The sequence below is a fragment of the Phacochoerus africanus genome, chromosome 10, assembly GCF_016906955.1.
Source record: "Phacochoerus africanus isolate WHEZ1 chromosome 10, ROS_Pafr_v1, whole genome shotgun sequence".
In the NCBI taxonomy this organism is placed as follows: Eukaryota; Metazoa; Chordata; class Mammalia; order Artiodactyla; family Suidae; genus Phacochoerus; species Phacochoerus africanus.
Genome location: NC_062553.1, coordinates 58,649,566 through 58,663,419, shown reverse-complemented (window position 1 = coordinate 58,663,419; position 13,854 = coordinate 58,649,566).

Sequence of the window (13,854 nt, the reverse complement as noted above, 5' to 3'; positions counted from 1 at the left end):
TCCTACCATAGGTAGTGTGTCACAGTTTAATTGGTAAAGTTTATTTTTCTTTCTTAGGGGAACATAAACAAAAAAGTGTCTTTAATTTGATGGGTTTGATGAAATAGATATACAGCTCACCCAAGTGTTTTAGAGCAACATCAGTTTTATTTTCCTTTCCTGCTTCTTTTTACTTCATGTCACAAATTACTTAGTCATATAGAAGCATGTCTAAGAGCCTGTGCAAATAAATAAATGGGCAATCAGAAAAATTACCCAGATATTTAATCTTAAGAATAAGATTTTAGAAAAATTAAGCTGTGTGGCAGAGATGTTTGAATTTATATTATAAAGATAACATACGTTTGTATTAATATAATTTTTACCTGAAGGAGATAAGAACAGATAGAAGCTTTTTGAGGGTCAAAATTACAGAGGAGGTTGGAAGACTCCTTGAACTTCTCAGGGAAGATTTATACTGCATCTCCATGACTGGACTTCTTTTCTCAGCTGGTGTGTTTATGTGTGTGTGTGAGTGATGCCATCAAACTATAGACCAAAACCCAACTTCCCAGCATCTAAGATATTGTACTTCCCATGATTTTAAGAGAATTCTTGAAAGTTTTATCAAGCAGCTGTGCAATAAGACAAAAAGCCACTTTTCATTTAAAGTTTAAAAATATGCCAAAGTGGTGTTATTTTCCAGCTTATTTAAAATGTTTTAATCAGAGGATGCTTTATTTAAAGAAAACTTACATAGGAATCTAATATTTAACACATATGAAAACAGAGCCAATCACATTTAAAAAGACAGTGGGATCCAATGTCATCTTGCTGGTCCCTCCTTTCTGCCCTTTCTACCAGAGGAATCCAGGGAGAGGCTGAGTCGTTGGGGCAGCCAGGGCACCGCTGGCAGACTACTTCCACAAAGTATAAGGTGTGTAGAGTGTGAGAGTGCCAATGTCTAAATGTGGAACTCTGTATTGGAATTTGGAAACAAAGTGAGAATGACTTTAATTATTTTCCTTTATTGTTTAAGGGTGATCTCATCTGTTTCAATAAAGATTTTTTAAAGTGTATACACTCAGAAGGAGGTATAAGATGTGAAAATGTTTGAATATGGCACCAGTTAGGAGAGTTGTTATTGATTGTTCATTCACTATAAATGGAGCTGTACTTGATTTTTTTTTTTTTTTTTTGGTCTTTTGTTGTTGTTGTTGTTGCTATTTCTTGCGCCGCTCCCGCGGCATATGGAGGTTCCCAGGCTAGGGGTTGAATCGGAGCTGTAGCCACTGGCCTACGCCAGAGCCACAGCAACGCGGGATCCGAGCCGCGTCTGCAACCTACACCACAGCTCACGGCAATGCCGGATCCTTAACACACTGAGCAAGGGCAGGGACCGAACTCGCAACCTCATGGTTCCTAGTCGGATTCGTTAACCACTGCGCCACGACAGGAACTCCAATGTACTTGATTTTTATAATTCTGAAGAAAATATGTTGACCCTACTGCTCACTAACAAAGAACAACAAAGAACAGGAAAAATCATTTAATGTCAGACTACACTTTGATGAAGTTGATGATGCTGAAACTCTGATTGCTCTTGAATTTAAGAATGGTATTAATTTTTTGAAACCGTAAAGACAAATAGCCCTTACAGAATATATTATATAGAATAGATTATGATATTCTCTCAAAAATATTAGCTGCAGTGCCTCAATATCCAGAATATATATTTTTTAAAAAATATTTTGGTGGTAAGATGCCTTTGTAAAACAATAGCCAGTACATACTGAACTCTAACAGAAAACATTTTCACTGGATTTTTATTTTTATTGGTGCATGTCATGCTTCATACAATTAGTTCTTTTCCTTTCCTTCTGGCTGCAGTTTGCAATGACTAACAATGTCATTTTTCAGTTAATCTTGTAGGTTTTTACTAGCATTTTTCAACAGCTACCGTTTATGTGTAAAATAACCTATTTAACTCAATACCTTTTTCTTAACACTAAAGCATCAAAAACTAGGGAAAAATTGCAACTGTTTTGAAAGCTGGACTAATGACAGCCAAAATAATGAAAAATTTCATAAAAATTGCATAATGCGTATAATTAAGCATTTTTGTGAAAATACAAACTATCAACTTTTTTTTTATTGTTATTTCCCCAATGCAGTTTTTTTCCTACTGTACAGCATGGGGACCCAGTTATACATACATGTTTATATACTTTTTTCTCCCATTATCATGTTCCGTCCTAAGTGTCTAGACATAGTTCTCCTACACAGCAGGATCTCATTGTTAGTCTATTCCAAAAGCAATAGTTTGCATCCTTTAACCCCAGGTTCCCAATCCATCCCACTCCCTCCCTCTCCCCTCGGGCAGCCACAAGTCTGTTCTCCAAATCCATGATTTTCTTTAATGTGGAAAGGTTCATTTGTGCTGTATATTAGATACCAGATATAAGTGATATCATATGGTATTTGTCTTTCAGTGTTTGATCTGTATCAAACAATAAGTGGTATATACATATGTATAAATATATATGTAAACATATAAATATATATAAAAATTCATACCAATAATTCAAACCTGTATATACTATCTGAAGATATTTTTAATTAGAAAATTATCTAATTTTCCTATTTTTTTAAATGAAAGCCTTTTTTTTGTTTTAATGAAATGTATTTGATGTATAGCATTCTGTAAGTTTAACATGTACAATATTTGACGTGAAACATTTATATATGTGATGTGACTGCTATTGTAGCAGTAGTTAACACTTCTATGACATTGCATATTTATCATTTCTTTTTTGGCGAGAATAAGATCTAGTCACTTAGTAACTTTGATCATTATAATACGCTATTAAGGACTTTATTCACCATATTGTACATTAGATCACCTGGACTTATTTATTTACTTGTTGAAAGCTTGTACCCTTAAACAGTACCTCTCCTATTCCTCTGTCTCTCAGCCCCTGGGTAACCATCATCTTACACTCTGTTTTTACAAGTTTGGTTTTTAAAAATTTCACATGTAAGTGATATCATACAGTATTTGTCATTTTTTATCTGACTTATTTCACTTAATATAATGTCCTGAAGTTCAATCCATATTGTTACACATGGCAGAATTTCCTTCTTTCTCATGACTGGATAATACGCTACTGTGTGTGTGTATGTGTGTGTGTGTACGTGTGTATCACACCTTCTTTATCCATTGATCTATCCAAGGACACTTAGGTTGTTTCTATATCTTGGCTGTTGTAAAAAATGCAGTATACATGGGGGTGCAGATCTTTATGAGATAATGACTTCTTTCAGATATATATCCAGAAATGTGATTGCTAAATTAAGGTGATGGTTGTATTTTTAATTTTTATTATAACAAAAGTAAATTAATAAACATGTACATCCATGTATGCATTCAGTGAAAGAGGTAAATATTCTATTAATTAAGCTTAGAAATTTTCATATATATGATACTAAGTGGCTATAAGTAACAGTAATATATGTCCTTATTAGTTAAAAACATTTTTAAAAATCAAAATTTTATAAAAATATGTATTAAATAAAAGTAATTTTACATCTTTATATTCAGTACTGTTAAATTTACTACATTAAACTCAATAATTTAAATATTTACATGCATATTTGTATATACACATAAATAAGTTAGGGACACAAAGAATGGCATTAGAATAAATATGCGCACATATGTATTCAGCAAACAACTTTTAACGGATTTTCAGAGCTTTTAAATGTCACAATTATTATTTGGCTTTAGAAAAGATACATTAAAATAAAATATTATAAAAAATAAAATACATGAGGAAATATTGAGAGAATCCCAAAATTATAGAATATGATCAAATTGCTTCTTCCCTTTCTGTCTAATATATGTTACTATTGTGATTTTTGTGGAGAAATCTCTTTCCCTTCTTTGTCTTCTTAACTACAGAAAGTTATAGTTAATAGTTAAGTAAATAGTTTTATATTAAAATGCGATCTTGTATTTCCAGGTTTTATTTTTTTTTATTATTACTTGAGCTCAGGTTTTTCATAGCTCCACTAACCTATCTCTTCTCTTTTGAAACCTTGCTTTTTCTGTGAAATCCTTTAAATATTTGAAATCTAAACAACTATTTTTACATGTGAATACAGTACTCTGAAATTAGATGAGGAATTTTTTAGGTATGAAAATGGTAATTTCCCTGTTTACAGATAAAATGTGCTATATACAATGTCCACATTAATTGGTTCTAAAATATTGCATTCTAAAATATTGCATTACATAAAGGTAGTAGCTTTAAATACCATTTTCCTGCAGTGAAGAGCAGGTCAGCTCTTTTCTGCTATTGAAAAATGTATTATTATCCCTACATTCCACAATCAGTTCCTTCCTGAAACAACCACATTCTTGTGGAGAAGCCAGCTTGAGTCAGGGCAGAACAGTCTTTGTTATACCTCATTTATTGTATTTATCTGGAAAAGTGTCAGGAGCAACTTTCTGTTCTCAGAATATAGTGAAGAAGTCATTAAAGTGCATTAGGTTGAATTATGCTGCAGAGGTCATAGAAATGTTAAGAGTTGTATGCTGCCTACCTAAATCTAGATCAAGAATAAGTAACCATTTTAAGGGTTTCCCAAGAAGAAGTTACTAATGCACGAGGTCTGGGGATTACAATGCACCGTAATGGCACCCAATTTCTTCTAGCCTGTGAGAAAACATATTTCTGTTAAGCCACCATTTAGGGTGTTTTATTATGGTAGCCTGTGAAAACTTAGACAAAGAAATGTATAGAATAATAAGACAGTCATATATTAAAGGAAGGACTTGTGTTCGCACATGAGAATAATGACTCCTTCATATGTTTATTTAGTGTTTATTTTCACCGGAAAGCTAATAAAATAAGTAATGTAGATCATTAAACATACACACACACACACACACACACACACACACACTTGCATACAATAACTATGTTATAGCTGAGCAACAACTAGGGCTCAAAGTAAGATTCAAAATGCATACTAAAATATAAAATTATATTCTAAATATCTTTATAGAGTTTGAATGTACTTATAACTAAGATTCTCTTCATATGAAGATCTTTAAAGAATAAATTCAAAATATGGTTTCTCTCTGATTGAAATAAAGTATCAACTCCGAAATACAGTATCAAAGATATAATGCCACCTAAACCTATAAATATAACTTAAGTTCATATTTATAAATAGGGAAAGTTATTTTTTATTGAAGATCTATTTCAACCTTAGGGAAGAAATTTTTTTTTTCCAAAATAATGCAAGGGGGTAAACATGTTTAGCTGTGTGTTTTGGCTTAGCTGGAGTATTTTGCAGGAAATATGGTAGGCATGAAAGCTATTCATTAAGAATAATGACAATAAAAACTTTGCAAAATGAACTGCCCTTCTCAATAGCAGTAATATATGGGAAACAAGAGTGAAAAATGTGTAAGAACAATTTAGAAAATTATGAATTGTATATACCTAATATGAACTCCACATGTTCAAACTTCACTTTGGGGGATAATTGTGATAATATTCAATAGAGATCTGATCAATATGAAATGAAGTTATAAGCACCGTGGCCCTTTATATAATTAGGATTTATCTAACAACACACTATAATTTTACTCCCGAAATACAAGTATAGTAATACATAGTGGCCCAGCAACTTCCAAAAGCAGCTTCAAGTTCAAGACTAATCCAGCCTCAAAGAGCTCTTAATTCTTTAGAAAGGCCAACTTATCCTAAGCATTAGCTTATAGGTTTGGAAAACTCTGTTTATAGTCTTGAAAAATAATTATTACAACTAATAGCTAATTGTATTCTTCACCTAATGTTTTGCTAATGTGCAGTATAAAAATGTTAGTTTAAAACTGAATTTTTGTTTCTTTCATGATTTCCTTTGCTATGCAAAAGCTTGTCTGTTTGATTAGTTTCCATTGGTTTATTTTTGCTTTTATTTATGTTGCCTTAGGGAGACTGACCTGAGAAAGTTTTTATAACATTGATGTCAGAGAATATATTGCCTGTGTTCTCTTTTAGGAATTTGATTGTGTCTTGTATTATATTTAAGTCTTTAAGCCATTGTGAGTTTATTTTTGTGCATGGTGTGAGGTTGTACTCCAGTTTCATTGATTTACATGCAGCTGTCCAGGTTCCCAGCAACAGTTGCTGAAAGACTTTTTCCCATTTTGTATTATTGCCTCCTTTGTCAAAGATCAATTGGCCATAGGTGTTTGGGTTTATTTCTGGGTTCTCTGTTCTGTTCCATTGGTCTGTCTGTTTTGTTACCAGTACCACACTGTCTTGATGACTGTGGCTCTGTAATATTGCCTGAAGTCTGGGAGAGTTATGCCTCCTGCTTGGTTTTTATTTCTCAAGATAGCTTTGGCAATTCTGGGTCTTTAGTGGTTCCATATAGATTTTTTGGATTGTTTGTTGTAGTTCTGTGAAAAATGTCATGGGTAACTGGATAGGGATTGCATTGAATGTGTAGATCGCTTTGTGTAGTATAGCCATTTTGACAACATTAATTTTTCCAACCCAGGAGCATGTGATATTTTTCCATTTCTTTACATCTTCTTTAATTCCCTTGATTAATGTTTTATAGTTCTCAGCATATAAGTCCTTTACCTCCTTGGTCAGATGTATTCCCAGGTACCTGATTCTTTTGGGTGCAATTTTAAAAGGTATTGTATTTTTGTATTCCTTTTCTAATATTTCCTTGTTAGTATACAGAAATGCAACTGATTTCTGAATGTTAATCTTGTATCCTGCTACTTTGCTGAATTTGTTGATCAATTTGAATAGTTCTCAGTTGAGTCCATAGGGTTTTCTATATGTAGTATAATTTCATCTGCATACAGTGACAATTTTACCTCTTCTCTTCCTATTTGGATACCTTTTATTTCTTTTGCTTGTCTGATTGCTGTGGCTAGTACTCCCAATACTACGTTGAATAAAAGTGGTGAAAATGGGCAAGTCAAACTGACTTAAGATTACCTTGGAGTTGTTCTGCTGTGCTAAAGGGATCTCTTTTTGAGAAATAATTTCTCTTAACAAAAAACAAAACAAAAAACAAAAACAAAAAACAGCAGAATATACATGTTAGCTAATCTGTTGAGGATATTCTACCCTAAAATAGTCAAATGCATCCTAACATGACTCTTTAGTTGCCTTATGGTTGAAACACTATTCATTTTCTATTTCTGCGTAATAAATTGCCCACAAACTTAGTGGCTTATCATACATGTATTATTTCTGATGATCCTGGTCACTTCAGTGCTTACCAGAATATTTTTCTTAGTGTAGTCCTTTTATATTCATATAAAGCACAGTATAGTCCCTTGAGGCTATAGACATCTCTATCACCATAGTTTCACAACCCAAGAGAAACTGTCATTTGAAAAGATCCGCGCACCCCTATATTTATTGCAGCACTCTTCATGATAACCAAGATCTACTTCATTTGGTTCTGTGTTCTAAAGGCAGCTGCTTACTTGAAATGGTTTTTTGCAACTGCTAAAATATTAATTTCCTGAAAAACTTCAGTACTGAATTTATATTGATTATAAATTTCATCCAATGACAGGATGTTAGCAGAAATCAGTTTCTGGTGATTTGCTGGTCTGATTCTATTCTTAGTTCCTTGCCAGGTGGGCCTCTCCAATATGACAGCTTACTAATTAAAGCAAGCCAGCCAAGAAGGCAATAGAGGAAGTCTGTTAGCAGGAGATAAAAGCCATGGTCTTCCTTAATCATGGAAGTTATGGCTTATTACCATGCTAGTGGTCTATGGTTAGAAGTAACTATGTCTTGTGTACTCTCAAGGAGAAGATGTTACCCAAGCTGGTTAATATCAAGAGGTGGGCATGATTGAGGACCATCTTTGAAAGCTGTCTATCATAATGCATAATACATTGTCAATTTTCTTTCATGCTTTTATTGTTTGTATATCCTTCATAGACATTATAATAATTCTGCTTTATCTTTCAGATAGTCATTAAAACAATTACTGAAATTAAATAGATTGGCAATGGATTCATCTGTCAATGGACATTTAAGTGTTTCCATGTCTTGGCTATTGTGAATAGCTCTACAAAGTACATAGGGGTGCATATATCTTTATGAGTGAAAATTTTGTCCAGATATATGCCCAGGAGTGGGATTGCTAGATCATATGTTTGTTCTACATTTAGTTTTCTGAGGAACTTCCATACTGTTTTGCATAGTGGTTGTACCATTTTACACTCCCACCAACTTTGTAGGAGGGTTACCTTTTCTTCACACCCTCTCTAGCATGTGTTATTTGTTATTTGCAGACTACTGTATGATCCAGCATCCCACACCTGGGCATATATCTGGACAAAACTGTCATTTGAAAAGATCCGCACACCCCTATATTTATTGCAGCACTCTTCATGATAACCAAGACATGGAAACAACCTAAATGTTCATCAGCAGATGAGTGTATTAAGAAGATGTGGTACATGTACACAATGGAATACTACTCAGTCATAAAAAAGAACAAAATAATGCCATTTGCAGCAACATGGATGGAACTAGAGATTCTCATACTAAGTGAAGTAAGTCATAAAGAGAAAGACAAATACCATATGATATCACTTATATCTGGAATCTAGCATATGACATAAATGTACCTGTCTACAGAAAAGAAACAAACTCATGGACATGGAGAAGAGACTTGTGGTTGCCAAGGGGGAGGGGGAGAGAGTGAGGTGGACTGGGAGTTTGGGGTTAGTAGATGCAAACTATTGCATTTGGAATGGATAAGCAATGAGATCTTGCTGCATAGCACAGGGAACTATGTCCAGTTACTTGTGATGGAACATGATGGAGGATAATGTGAGAAAAATAATATATATATAAAACTGGCTCACTTTATTGTACAGAAGAAATTGGTGTGATTATGCCAATATTAGTGATAGTAAATGATCATTTTGCTTAAAGTAACATGCTAGGAATTTTCACTCTAAACTTTTTATTTTTATTTTTATAATTAGTAGTAAGTGGAGATATGGTTTGAGACGCCATTGTTTCAATATCCTCTTCTTCATGAGAGTTTCTTATACTAGTTTTAACATCCACTGATAATTTGCTATCTTCAATGTAGTATAAATTGGCATTCTACCATAAGAAAGACATTCTCTCACATCTCATAAAATTAGTATAGAATTCTTATTTTGTCAGCTATTGTCTATTACTGTTATTATTTATCTTAGTGCCTGAATTGTCACACAATAGAGTACATACTCAGTATGATTTCAGTTGACATTTGTTGAGAGTTAACTGTAAGTGTAAACCAATGGACTAACTTAATGAATATTCTGTGTTCACTTGAAATAAATGTAAGATTATACTGTTCTGTATTAACATAATCATGGTATTTGATAGTGTTCAGATTTTCCACATTCTTACATTCATAGCCTTGGTTTGTCTGTCACTTGATGAGAGAATAATGTTGAAAGTTTTCAAATAAGATTTTTGATTATCTAGTCAACGTTTGCTTAATATATTATTTAATGCAGTTATTAGGTACATATGCATTTACACTTGATATGTCTTTCTGATGAATTATCCTTATTTCATTATGCAATACTAATCTTTAGCTCTGTTATACTCCTTGTCCTCAAATATATTTTTCCTCTTCTTAATATAGCCATTCAGAAACTTTAGTCTTAATCTTCACATAGTATTTCTAGTTTCATTCCCTTACTTTATTTCCATATGTGTTTATATATTTAAAGTATGCCACTAGGAGACAGTTACTAGGGTTTGATTTTAGATTTTATTGAGTCAAAGAATTACTGTATTTTAACAAATTTGTTCCATTTATATTTATGTAATTATTGACATAGAGTATGTCAATCATTTTGCTAAATGTTTTCTCAGTTTTGTCTCCAGTTCCTTGGTTCCATCATTTTGAGAGATTATTTTTTTCTACTCCCATTTTAATTAACATATCGGCTTTTATTGCTATACCAGTTTGCCTTACTTTTTTGTATATACTTTAAGAATTACACTACAGAACTTTAAACATCATTTTCTACTTCCACTCAATGTTTAATTAGCTAGCTTAGATTCTAAGAACCTTGCAGTAGTAAAGTTTCATGCCTTGAAATTTGTGCTACTATATACATACTAAATCTACTTGGACTAAAGACCTACAGAATATTCAAAATTTTTTTACCTATCATATATTTTTCAGGTATTAAGTGATAAAATTTTTAAGAAGCATTAGATTTTACATTTACCCTTATATTTATTACATATAATGATCTCTTGAGCCTAATAGATCTAATATTCATCTGACATCATTGTCCTTCAGCTTAAAGAATTTCCTTAAGAGGTTTTTAAAAAATAACTTTTAGATTGGCATATAATACACATTCTAAAAAAAATTTCAAGCATTATAAATGTTTCAGTGAATTATTAGATAGTAGACATCACTGAGATTAAGAAATAGAATATTAAGAGCACCTCAAAAACTCTGCAGGTCTTCCCAGTTACCGACTCCATTTTCCTTCCCCAAAATTACCTGCTAATACCATAGATTAGTTTTACCCACTTAAGTAATTTTGAATTGGAAGTCTTCTGATTACAAACTGTCTGTTCTTAATTTGAAAATATTTTTATTTTACTTTTTTTATTTATCTTTTTTATATTTTAAGTATTATAGAATAACAATATAACTATTAATTATTACTAATATTTATATTTTAGCAAATCAGTGATATAATTCCATTTTATTCTGTCCTTCACTGTTTCTGATGAGAAATCAGACATATATTTTTTTCTCCTGTATATAAATTTTCATGGTGCTTTGTCTTTGATTGTTAGCATTCTGACTGGGATGCATAGTGTGGGTTTTGTTGTATTTCTTTGTATTTCGCTTGTGGTTCTCTGATCTTTGAGTTTATGCCTTTGCTTTAAACTTGAAAAAATTTTTGTTTTTTTATTTTATTTTATTTTTTTTGTCGTTTGTCTTTTTAGGGCTGCACCCACAGCATATGGAGGTTCCCAGGCTAGAGATCTAATCAGAGCTACAGCTGCTGGCCTATGCCACAGTCACAGCAATGCCAGATCTGAGCCACATCTGTGACCTACACCATAGCTCATGGCAACACCAGATCCTTAACCCACTGAGCAAGGCCAGGGATCAAACCCGCAACCTCATGGTTCCTAGTTGGATTCATTTCTCTGTGCCATGATGGGAATTCCAAATTAATCATTTTTAAGTACTTTATGGTCTTTATCTTTCCTCTAGTCTTAAACTCCAACTATATGCGAGTTAAATCATATTAAATTGTTGAACATGACATTGATATTCTCAAACTTCTTTTAAAATAGGTATTTTTTGTTCAAATTTTTGTTTGGACAATTTAATTTTATCTTCAATTAACATACAATTTTCCCACTATCTATAAACTTATCAAGCCACCTACTATATTTTTCATTTCTGATATTTTAATTTTCATGTGAAAGTTCCATTTCATCTTTGCAGATACTCTTTAACTGTTATTCATGATGATCATATTACCTTTAATGTCTTTGTAAAGGATTTACAAAGGTTACTATAGAATCCTTGTTTGTTAATTAGAGTATCTGGCTTCTCTTGTGTTCAGTTTCTGTTGCCTTCTTTTTTCTTGACTGTGAGTCATTCTTTTCCATTTCCCTTTTTTTCCCTCCATTCCTCATAAATATTGATATACGCTAGGAATAAGCATAGGAAGTGTGGATTATATCTTGTTTTCATTTTTATCTAGTATGCTTATTTTTTCTTATACTCAGTTACATGAACTACCTCTGGCCCTTTGGACTTATATTTATTCTTTGTTTGATGAGTCTACTTCAGTTTTGAATCTAGACCTAGAGGATATTCTTTATTCTAAATCATAGATCTTACCTCTAATGCATTATGTATCTGTACTTTCAGTTGAATGCCTAAGGCACTCAATGAGTCTCAAGTATGGTTGGGATTGAAACTGACATATCCCATCACTGCAAAACTTTGTCACATACTAGCCTCACAGTTTCTAAGAAGCCCTTACTGATATCTTGGCCTTTGCACGTACCAAGGTATGCAACAAATAACCAAATAGACTTTTGGAAAAGCCCAGTGGACAGGTCTCATTTCTTAGGTAACTTTGTCCATGCATATGAGTATCTTGGAACCTTGATAGCTCTCTTATTTTCTTTCCTCAACTCAGTAAGTCCCTCTCTGCTTAGGTTCTAACTCACTGCTTTATAGCATGATTCATCACAAGAAGAAAGACAAGGCAATTGTGGGATTATGTGAGGGCTTACTTCAGTGACCAAATTCCTGTCCTATGTTTTTCATTTCTTGAAAATTATTACCTCATTTATTTTTCTAAGTTTTGTAGTTGTTTTTGGAGGAAATATAAGTCTAGTGTCAAGCACTACATCATAGAGGTGAAAATCTTTCATACTATTTTTGAATTATAAGAAGTAATTTATTGCCATTTATTTTTAAAATAAGAATAAATTCAGAATAAAAAGGGTGTGTCATCAGAAAATAGATATAATATGCATGTCTGCTAATATTAGGACTAGTGAATTAAACTTTGTACTTAGCATTTTGCATAAAACCTCATCATTACACTTTTTTTTTTATAAATGGTTCCTATATTCATTAGCATACTTGCTAGGTTATAACAAAGAAACTCAATGTACAGTAAATTATGTATTTCATCTTCATATTAGCAGCCTAAACACAAGCAGCATATGGCTAATAGGAAATGATGTTATCCTTAAGTCATGGTTTCTAATATTCTTCCAGTCATAGCAAGCCAACCAAGAAATAGTAAAATAAACAACTTTATCTTTTACAGAGTACTTTGAATTTGACCACATCACTTTCTCAAACATCTTTGGCTCTGAATTTAGTTATGTTGCATGGTGACACCTACCTCCAATAAAAGATGAGGAGTATAGTCTTTTTAAGGGGAAGCTATCTATGTACCTGGTTAAAGTCAAAGGAGTCTAATAATAAAAGAGGGGAAATGAACAATGGGGGAAAATACTAGATAATGCTACATTTCTTACATTTGTAAATTCACTATGTGACCCTCTTGGGCTTCTGAATAGTTGCATTTTGTTATTTTCCCACTTATTTAGAAAGAAAGGAGACTCTGTGGTGTGGTAGAAGGGTGATGGGGATTTGAATTTAAATACTAAATTGCTGGTTTCCTATATGTTTGTAGGAAAAAGTTACTAACAATCCGCATTCCTCAGTTTCTTTATTTCTATAGTGAATGTATAAAAATCTAGTTCAGAGGTTTATTTTGAGGTAAAAAATGTACATGAATTACAATATAGGACTTGACTTGCACTTTGCACTCAAGATCTTCCTCTTTCATTTTTCTTCTTCTTGTCACTCATCCTTTACCTAAGCACTATGGAATTTTTAAACAGATAAATAAAGTTTGAACCACCCAATTTTATCATCTCTTTTTTGATTATACGGTTTTGATGATAATGCTGTTTAATTAACTACAAAATACTTGCTTCAATTCTGTTAATCAGACTTATAAATACAGAAAATTATCCCAATAAATCTAGATTTATTAAATATTGTTTATATTATGCTCACCATCTTATGTTGTTTAATGCAATATGAACTTAGTTATTATATATTTATATTACCTATAACTGCCTTTATCAATTTTAGTTGTATTTCTTTAATGGGGCATTTTATAGAATAATATATCTATTCTTCAATTTCTAAGTCTGATTTTAGTAAACACAGAAAGGAACACATATTTTTTCTTTAAAGTACCTTTAATTTAGATAGTAGTTCTCA